Consider the following 11,905-nt stretch of genomic DNA (forward strand, 5'->3'; position numbering starts at 1 on the left):
TAACTTACCGTTTATTTAAATTCTTATTTATTATAAAGTTTATAAGGTTTTTATAATCTATATAGATTATAATTTCGTACTTAGTTCCGGATAACTATAATCTCCATTCTCAAAATACTTCAATAATAACTATTAATTCCTTATCATAAATCTACCAATTTAATTCTACTCCGTAAAATACTTTAAAATAAAAGTAATATAAATAAAGTTTTCTTTATTCGTCTTGTTATCCTAAAACTACTCTTATAGCAAAGTCTAAGGCATCGGTCTCAACTTCAAAGGCTTTTCAAGGGTCCGGGATTATAATTACTAATTTAAAGATAACTATATTCTTAACTTTAGTAAAGGCCTCTTTATATTAAGAATCCTAAACAAATAGGTTATCCTTTCGTATTAAATTATTAAAAAGTCTAATAATATTAATATAATCTTTAAATAATTATTAATAAAAGTTAACAAATCCTAAAAATCCTTATACGTCCTTAACGTTTTATAATATAGGTGTTACGCTTTATGTGCGGTGAAATAGTAATAATATTGAGATGCCTCTTTTAAGATTTCACGGTGCTTTCACGGTGAAATCCCTAAGATATACCCTGAGATTTCACGGGGAAATCCCGGGGAAATCTTACGAACTTCTAGTACCTTTTCACCGAGAATTTGTTACGACCCAACATGCATGACCAAGACCAGGGCCTGCCCTGCGGCCTCCTGGTGGCTACAACACGACCATATATATATAGGTGAGCGGAATATATGCATTACCCTAACGGAACGGAAGAACTATAGATCAAGTTACGTAACGATAAAAAATAAAGGGATCCGTATACCAAAAATACAGATCCCGTCCTTTTATAATATAGAGCCCGTATATTTAGAATATAGAGCCCGTTAGGTAAATATATAGATAAAGGATATATTTAGGAACAAGACTTATATATAATATAGACTTAAGCCGGGCCCAAAAATAAACTTCTATAACTTCTTCAATAATTAATTTAATATTAAATTTTACAATCGCTTTTAACTATCTTTATTAAAAATACCTTCTAATAAAACTACGATTAATTACCAAAGCCTTACCTACCTTACAACTTACAAATATAGCTTTAAAAAAGCTATCCATAACTACGATACTATTTACTTAGCCTTTACAGCCTTAACTTCTATTAATATACTTACTACGACTAGCTAGCCGTAATATTTTAATTACTCCTATTTAGTAAATTCGCTCTATAAAAAACTAACTAAATAGTACAAACGATATCTTCCCGCACCTTTACAAAATCACCTATTCCGGGCTCCTCTACTTCTTCTAAATAACCTATTTAAAATTTAACTAAAGAGATAAAGACAGCCCTAATAAACATTAACTCCGACAACGAAGTTACCCTTAACAAAGACGTTTACAAACAACTTAAAGAACGAGTCAAGAAAAGAGACATAGATATCGCTAAAGTATAAACTATATATAATAATACCGTAAACAAGCTCTAAAACCTTAAAATTATAATCTAGTAGTTTAAGAATAGCCCTTAATATATTCAAGACCTAAAGAATAAAGTTATTCGAATTAAAGGATAAGAGTTAAGTACTAACGTCTAGGCTCTTTAAAAAAAATTAATACCCTCCGAGCCGCTATTAATATTATTAGCACCCCCCTTTAGGGAGGACAATAAAAACTTAAGCTCAACGCACCTATTACCTATAAAAGTACCCCGGGTACTCTTAAAGGATTTTTAATTTAAATTAAGAACTATCAGAACTTTTATTATAGAGACTTTACTAACAGAACTAAAAAAGTTATGTACGTTACTAGCTTCCTTAAGGGACGAGCTTTTAAATAGTTCAAACTAATCTAGGAAGAATACCTTAATAAAGAAACTCTCGACAAGTGCTCTATTAAAATATGCGATATCTATAATAGCTTTAATAAGTTTAAAAAAGCCCTTAGGTCCCTATTCTAGAATCTTAATAAGAAGCAATAAACTAAGCGCAATTTAGTACAGTTCCGATAAACTAAATCGGTAAAAAAATACTCCGCTAAGTTTAGACATTTCAATACTTAGCTAGACCTTACCGACGACACAAAAATATTCATATTTTATTAAAGACTAAAAGATAAAGTCAAGGACGAATTAATCCCATTCAATAAACTAGATAACTTCCTTTAATATAATAAACTTACTATTAAGCTCGATAACCGACTCTATAAGCGAAAAAAAAAAAAAGATTATAAATAGAAATCTAATATAGGACGTAAGTACTAATAACAACCTTAACGCAACTTTTAAACCAATTAATAACTCTATAATAACTAAAACGATAACCGCTAAAGTACCGCCTACAGATAATACGAAGGTCCTATAAACCTCAATATCGCTAAAAAAGAAAAAAACCGACTAAAGAAAAAGTTTAAATATTATAACTATAATAAGCCAGGACATATAGCTAGAGATTACTAATAACCTAAGCATATTTAAAACTAACCCGTCCTAGAAAAAAGGGCCAACCTTACTATTAAGGAAGTTCCTCATATATAGCTATTATAAATAGGCTACTATAACGACAGCTATCTTATATACCGAGATAGCAAAAAATAAACAAGATAATACCTTAAAAAACCTAAAAATAAAGGACAATTAGAATATAATACTATACTATTACTAATTAAAACCCTAACGGTAATAAGAAAAAAAGAACTCCCAATTAAAACCATCTATATAATACAATAAAAAGACGGCAACAAAAAATTCATTTATAAGGTTAAAAAGCAATTTAAAGACCTATCCTGTAAAGATAAAATCGAAATACTTAAGAAACTAACTCTTAACTTTAGCATTATAAACAAAGGAAAAATCGACTTTTAAATCGAAAAAAGGAAAATCAATATAGGAAATAACTCCTACCACCTTAACAAAGAATCACTTAATAATTTAGACGAACTTCGTAACGTTACTCGACGACGTATTTAAACGGAGATCGATTATAAAGCACCGCTTAATATTAACGACATTAGCTCTAAAAAGGACGACGACGAACTAAAGTATAAATACATCTACTTATTTAAAGATAACTAAATTATTTAGTTCTATAAAACCGGAAAATATAAAAAAGATGTAATAACTCCTTATATAGAGAAAGACTACTCTCTATTTAACCCTAAGGACCCCTTTCATAAGGAATTATTTTAGGCAAAATGCCTAAACAATAAATGCTTTTAGTACCTTATACCTAAATAAGATAGCCATTTCTACTTACGAAGGCACGACAGTAAACATATCAAGGATATTTACATAGATAACTAACTACCTAGTTAGATACTATAATACTATAACGATAACGATAAAGCAACATTCAGTCCAGACCCAAACTTCCCTATAAAGTATCTAAATAGTTAATACATAAACTAAGAAGACTATAAATATAACTAATACTAGATCTATTATATTAAAAAGGCTAAGGCCTAGAGAAAGAATTAAAAACGATAAAAAGCCCGATAAAAAAAAAAATATTAAAAAACTAAAAAAGCCAATTATAAAGGAACGACGAAAAGCGAGATTAAAAAACAAGTTCTTATACATAACTAAATAGCATAACAATACACACCTACGAATAAGACTCAAAATTTACAGAAAAATACTAAACGCCATTATCGATAATAACGCATAAGAAAGCTATATCTCACTAACAATAATAAATAAGCTCGACCTACTATAAATATAAAAAGACAACCCCTACTGACTATAAATAGTAAAAAGAGAATAAGTTAGATACGATTTTAGATATATTAATTAAAAAACTATATACCTTTTAACATATATCAACGATCAGTAAGGATAATTAAAATATAATATTATAGAAATTAAAGACATCGATATTATCTTAGGACTCTCGTAGTTACAAAAACATAACCCACAGATAGATTAAATAACTAGCTAAGTCTAATAGGAAAATCTAATTATTAAACGACCTTAAAAGAAAAAAAGTTTAAGCGGATTCTTAGCAACTCTTAAAAAAAGAAAATAAATACGATATATAGCTTTTATTAAGACGGTAAAAAGCTCTAAAAAGTTTATAACCAGAACTAACAATTAAAGATCGTAACGACTCTAGACTATACCTAAGGAATACCGGAAATATATAAAACTATTTATAAAACCTAAAAAAACAAGATTACTAAAATACAGCAGCTAGGATATAGAAATTAAACTTAAAAAAAAACATAACCTAAATTTCACCTACTATACCTCATAAACCAAAAGGAATAAAAATACCTTAATAAATATATCGATGAAAAACTTAGCAAGGGACATATTCGACTATCGAATTCTCCCGTAAGATTTCCCCTATTCTTTATACTAAAGAAAGAAAAAAAGAAATTAAGATTTATAATCGACTATAAGAAACTTAACAAAATTACTAAAAAGAATTACTATCCTTTACCCCTTATTACAAAACTCAAAAATCTACTTCACAGAGCCAATTAGTTTACTACAATAGATCTTAAAGAAGTATTCAACTAGATCTAAATTAAGAAAGAAGATAAATAAAAGACCGCATTCTAAACATACAAAGGACTCTTTAAATACCTCGTCATACCCTTCGGACTCACTAACGCACTAATAACATTTTAAATAATAGTTAACTATATACTTAAAAAATACATCGATATCTTCGTTATTATCTATATCGACGACGTCCTTATTTTCTCTCCCGACCTTAAAACTTATAAAAAGCATGTCCATATAATATTTTAAAAACTCTAAAATGCTAAACTATATACTAAACCTTCTAAATACGAGTTCTACATACAGAAGGTAGACTTCCTTAAATATACCATTACGCTAGGACAAATTCATATACAAACCTCGAAAGTAGAAGCAGTTAGGGACTAGCCTACACCATAAAACGTCAAGGACATATAAGGATTCTTAGGATTCATCAACTTCTATCGACGATTCCTTAAAAATTATACTAATATTATTAAACCTCTCAATAACCTAATACAAAAAAATAACCCATTTATTTAGGATTCTCAGTATAAAGAGGCCTTCACTAAAGTTAAAAATATAGTCATCTCTAAACCATTAACTATAATCCCGGACCCCCAAAAAACCTTCGAAATTAAAACTAACGCCTTAAACTTCGCTATAAGAACAGTCTTAAAATAACAAGACAAATAAAAAAAACTTTATCTATATTACTTTTACTTTAAAGCATTCTACAGAGTAGAATTAAATTAGCAGATCTACGATAAAAAATTAATAACTATTATCAAAGTATTTTAAGAATAGAGACCATAGTTATCTAGAACTAAGTATAAAGTTATAGTCTATACAGACCATAAGAACCTTATAAACTTCATAATAAATAAAAATCTAAATAAACGGCAAGTTAAATAGAGCGAATTCCTATTTAAATATAACTTCCAAATTATCTATCGGAAAGATTTAGAAAATAATAAAATAGATGCTCTTAACAGAAAACCTAACTACAAGGTCACGGTCCCTAAGGAAACTCAAGTTATCCTTAAACTAAATAAGGACAGTAGCTTTATACTAACTACGAAGCTTCTTATAATAGCTAAAAAGATTAATACTAGCCCGACTAGAAAAATAACCCCTAAGCTCATTATAAAAATTTATAGTGCACCCGCATACGGCCACCAAGGAGTCACTAAAACATAAAAACGGATTTACTAGTACTACGATAAATCCGCTATATATACTAAAATTACGGAAATAATTAAAGACTATACGACCTATAAAAAAAGTAAAAATAGCCCGTATAAACTATATAGCAAGCTATAACCATTATAACTACTAACGGAAGTATAGTAATCGATCTTATAGGACTTTATTATTAAATTACTAAAATCTAAAAAACCACTTACAAATATATAGTATAATAGTATCTTAGTTATAATCGACCGACTTACTAAGTTCGCCTACTTTATACCCTATAAAGAAGCCAATAGCACCGAGGAATTAACATATACGTTCCTTAAAAACGTTATTACCAACTATAATATACTAAAGGAAGTAATTTCTAACAGAGGCTCTCTATTTACTTTAAAGTTTTAAAGATCCCTAATCTTATAACTTAATATAGATTATAAACTATTAACTACCTTCTATCCATAAACCGATAGTCAGATAAAAAGAATCAACTAGATTCTTAAAATATACCTCCGTTATTATGTAAACTATAATTAAAACAATTAGGTAGTATTATTACTAATGGCCTAATTCGCATACAACAGTGTAGTTAGCGAAAGTATATAAGAATCCCTATTCTATTTAAACTACGGATTCTAGCTAACAGTATATAAAGAAGCACAATAAGGACCATAGGCTATAAAAACAGTAGCAAATATAGCAAAACTTAGAAAACTCTAAAAAAAGGTATCTCTAAACCTCGAGTTTATACGCCAACGTATAAAGAAAAACGCGGATAAATCAAAGATTAAAGGACTAACTTTAAAAAAAGGGGATAGTACCTATCTCCTTCGCCGTAACATTAAAACGAAACGACCAAGCGACAAATTAAACTATAAAAAACTTAGACCTTTCAAAATCATCTAAAAAGTCTCACTAGTTAATTACAAATTAAGACTCCTAGACATAATAAAGTATTATCCAGTCTTTCACATTTTACTTCTCAAATCAATACCTAAGGGTTCATATACAAAGACTATATCATTATAGAACCTAATAAACTAAAATATAAAGTTGAATAAATCATTAACAACAAAATCAAGAACGGAACATAAGAGTTCCTAATTAAATGGAAACACTACGGACATAAGGAAAATATATAAGAACCTATTATAAACCTCCAAAATTCTTAATAATTTTTAAGGATTACTAAAAGACAGTACTAACGGTCCTAAAAACACAAACTCGTTGCTAATCCTAAAAAAAGACTAATCAGTATCGTTAAGAATGCTAGTAGCTTAAAGGTCATTTACGACCTACCGCTCGTAAGTATCTAATATAGGAAAGATATTATCTTCCTCCTTTAACTCCTATATACCATAAGAAAAAGTCTCTATATACCTCTCCTTTACCTTTTTATAAATCGCCTAAATACGAGCGAAGCGACCCGCTACCTTAAAGACCTCGGATTATATCCGAGCTAGCTTTTTATAAAGATTAAGTAAAGTATTACTAGCTTCTTCCTCTTTTTCTTCTTATTCTTAATATTAATTACTTAGCCATCGTACTAAAAAAAAACATTAATAAGAAAGGGTTATAATGGGTAGAAATAATATATTTATAACTCGATATGATAATAAGACCGTTGTAAGGACGCTTTAGGCTTTTATAACCTTAGTACGTCTTTACGCCGTTAGCCATTTAGCACGGGCACTTAGTACGAAAATATTAAATATAAAGCATAACGTTATTAAAACTAAAACGATTAAATACGTCGTTATAAGCTAAATAAAGTTTTAAAATAGTATTTTTTAAAAAACGTTTTTTAATACGACCTAATATCGTATTAGTATATTATAATAAATAAACTTAACGGACCCTAACCTAAGCTATAAATACTTACTTATAGGTCTATAGGACTAGACCTTTAGAAGGGAGACCTAATATTATAACCTAATATACATAACCAAGACCAGGGCCTACCCTATAGCCTCTTAATAGCTATAGCACGACTATATATATATAAGTAAGCAGAATATATACGTCACCCCAACAGAACGAAAGAATTATAAATCAAGTCACGTAATAATAAAAGATAAAAGGATCCGTATACTAAAAATACAGATCCCGTCCTTTTATAATACGGAGCCTATATATTTAGAATACGGAGCCTATTAAGTAGATATACGGATAAAGAATATATTTAAGAACGAGACTTATATATAGTATAGACTTAAGCCGGGCCTAAGAACAGATTTTTATAGCTTCTTTAATAATTAACTTAGTATTAGATCTTACGATCGCTTTCAACTATCTTTATTAAAAATACCTTTTAATAAGACTACGATTAATTACTAAAGCCTTACTTACCTTATAACTTACAAACATAGTTTTAGGGAAGCTATCTACGACTACAATACTGTTTACTTAGCCCTCGTAGCCTTAACTTTTATTAATATACTTACTACGACTAGCTGGCCGTAACAGAATTCCTGGTGAAATCTCAAGAGTTTCACCGCTAGATTTCTCTCCGTATTTACGGGGAAATCTTAATGGAATTTCCCTAGAGAAATCGTAACAAGAGGCCAGTCCCTAACTACTTTTACTTTCGAGGTTTATATATAAATTTATCCTAGCATAATAGTATATTTAAAGAAGTCTACCTTCTATATATAGAACTCATATTTAAAGGGTTTAGTATATAATTTAATATTTTAAAATTTCTAAAATACTATATAGATATACTTCTTATAAGTTTCGAGGTCGGGAAAGAAAATAAAGACGTCGTTAATATAAATAACAATAAAGATATCGACATATTCTCTAAATATATAGTTAACTATTATTTAAAATATTACTAGTGTATTGGTAAGTCCGAAGGGTATAACGAGGTATTTAAAGAGTCCTCTATATATTCAGAATACGGTCTTCTATTTATCTCCTTCCTTAATTCGAATTTAGTTAAATACTTCCTTAAAATCTATTACGGTAAGCTAATTAGCTCTATAAAGTAGATCTCTAAATTCTATAATAAGGGGTAAAAGGTAATAGTTTTTTTTTAATAATTTCGTTAAGTTTCTTATAGTCAATTATAGATCTTGATTTCTTTCCTCCTTTCTTTAATACAAAAAATAAGGGAAATCCTATAAGAGAATTCGATAGTCGAATATATCCTTTATTAAGTTTTTTATCAATATATTCATTAAGGTATTCTTATTCCTTTTAGTTTATAAAATATAATAGATAAAATCCAGGTTATATTCCTTTCTTAAGTTTAATCTCTATATCCTAACTACTATATTCTAATAATCTTATTTTTTTAAGTTCTATAAATAGTTTTATATATTTCTAGTATTCCTTAAGTATAATCTAGAGCCGTTACAATCCCTAATCGTCAATACCGGTTATAAACTTCCTAAAACTTTCTACCATCTTAATAAAAACTATATATCATATTCGTTTTTTTTCTTTAAAAGTTACTAGGAATCCGCTTAAACCCTTTTTTTTCTAAAGTCGTTTAATAACTAAATTCTCCTATTAAACTTAGCTAATTATCTAATCTATCCATAAGTTATATTTTTATAACTACGAGAGTCCTAGGATAATATCGATATCTCTAATCTCCATAATATTATATTTTAATTATTTTTACCAATTATTAATATATATCAAAAGGTATATAGTCTCTCGATTAACATATCCGAAATCATATCTAACTCGTTCTCCTTCTATTATTTATAATCAGTAAAGGTTATCCTTTTATATTTATAATAAGTCGAGCTTATTCATTACCGTTAATAAGATATAGCTTTCTTATACGCCACTATTAATAATAACGTTTAGTTCTTTTCTATAAATTTCGAGTTTTATTTATAGGTATATATCGTTGTGCTATCTAGTTACGTATAGGAACTTATTTTCTAATCTCGCCTTTTATTGTTCTTTTACAATTAGCTTTTTTAGTTTTTTAACGCTTATTTCTTCTATTAGGCTTCTTATCGTTCTTAATTCTTTCTCTAGGCCTTAGCCTTTTTAATATAATAGATCTAGCATTAGTTATGTCTACAGTTTTCCTAATTCATATATTAACTATTTAAATACTTTATAAGGAAATTTAGGTCTAGACCGAATATTACTTTATTATTATTATTATAATATTATAACGTCTAACTAAATAATTAGTCATCTATATAAATATCCTTAATATGTTTACTATCGTACCTTTATAAGTAGAAGTGGCTATCTTATTTAGGTATAAGGTACTAAAGGCACTTGTCGTCTAAGTACTCTACCCAAAACAATTCCTTATAAAAAGGGTCCTTAGGGTCAAATAAAAAATAGTCTTTCTCTATATAAAGAGTTATTACATCTTTCTTACGTTTTTTAGTTCTATAGAACTAAATAATTTAGTTATCCTTAAATAGATAAATATATTTATACCTTAGTTCGTCATTATCCTCTTTAGAGCTAGTATCGTTAATATTAAATAATACCTTATAACCGATCTCCATTTAAGTACGTCGTCAAGCGACATTATAAGGTTCGTCCAAATTATTAAATAATTCTTTATTAAGCTAGTAGGAGCTATTTCCTATATTAATCTTCTTTTTTTCAACTTAAAAATCGATTCTTCCTTTATCTATAATACTAAAGTTAAAAGTTAGTCTTTTAAATATTTCGATCTTATTTTTACAGGAGAGGTCTTTAAGTTATTCTTTAACCTTATAAATAAATTTCTTATTACTATCTTTTCGTCATATTATATAAATAGTCTTAATTAAGAGTTCTTCTTTTCTTACTACCACTAGGGTCTTAATTAATAGTAGTATAGTATTATATCCTAATTATCCTTTATTTCTTAATTTCTTAAAGTACTATCCTATTTATTCCTTACTATCTTTATATATAAAGTAGCTATCATTATAACAGCCTATCCATAATAATTACACATAAAGAACTTCTTTAATAACAAAGTTAGCCCTTTTTTCCAGGACAGGTTAGTTCTAGATATACTTAGGTTATTAGTAATCCCTAGCTATATATCCTAGCTTATCATAATTATAATACTTAAACTCTTTTTTTAATCGGTCTTCTTCCTTTCTAGCGACGTTAAGGTCTATAAGACCTTTATATTATCCATAAACGGTACTTTAACGGTTACCGTTCTAGTTATTATAGGGTCGTTAATTAATCTAAAAGTTACGTTAAGGTTGCTATTAATACTTACGTCCTATATTAAATTCCTACTTACGATCTTTTTTTTCTTTTTTTTACTTATAGAGTCGGTTATCGAGCTTAATAGCAAGTTCATTATATTAAAAGAAGTTATCTAGTCTATCGAATAGAACCAATTTATCCTTAACCTTATCCTTTAATCCTTAATAAAATATAAACATTTTCGTATTATTAATAAAGTCTAGTTAGGCATTAAAACGTCTAAACTTAATAAAATATTCTTTTACCAATTTAATCTATCGGAGCTATACTAAATCGCACTTAGCTTATCGTTTCTTATCAGGGTCCTAAAATAAAGACTTAAGGGCTTCTTTAAACCTATTAAAACTATAATAAATATTGCATACTTTAATAGAACACTCGTCAAGAGTTTCTTTATTAAAGTATTCCTCCTAAATTAATTCGAACCATTTAAGGGCTCGTCTTTTAAAAAAGCTAGTAGCATACATAACTTTCTTAATTTCGTTAATAAAATCTCTATAATAAAAGTTCTAATAGTTCTTAACTTAAATTAAAAATCCTTTAAAAGTACCCAGGGTACCTTTATAAGTAATAAGTACATTAAACTTAAATTTCTATCATCCTCCCTAAAAAGGAATGCCAATAATATTAGCAGCAGCTCGAAAGGTATTAACCTCTTCCTAAAAAGCCTAAACGTTAATACTTAATTCTTATCCTCTAATTTAAATAACTTCGTTTTCTAGGTCTTAAATACGCTAAGGGCTATTCCCAAACTATTAGATTATAATTTTAAAGTTCTAGAGCTCGTTTATAATATCGTTATATATAATTTATACTTTAACAATATCTACATCTCCTTTCTTAACTCGTTCTTTAAGTCATTTATAAACGTCTTTATTAAAAATAACCTCGTCATCAGAATCAATATTCATCGGGGCTATCTCCATTTCTTCAACTAAACTTCAAATAAGTTATTTAAAAAAAATAAAAGAGCCTAGAATAAATAACTTTATAAAGGCGTAAAAAAACATCGTTCATACTATTTAATT

Source organism: Colletotrichum godetiae (assembly GCF_030913485.1).
Source record: "Colletotrichum godetiae strain CBS 193.32 chromosome Unknown BDP55scaffold_1, whole genome shotgun sequence".
Taxonomy (NCBI): Eukaryota; Fungi; Ascomycota; class Sordariomycetes; order Glomerellales; family Glomerellaceae; genus Colletotrichum; species Colletotrichum godetiae.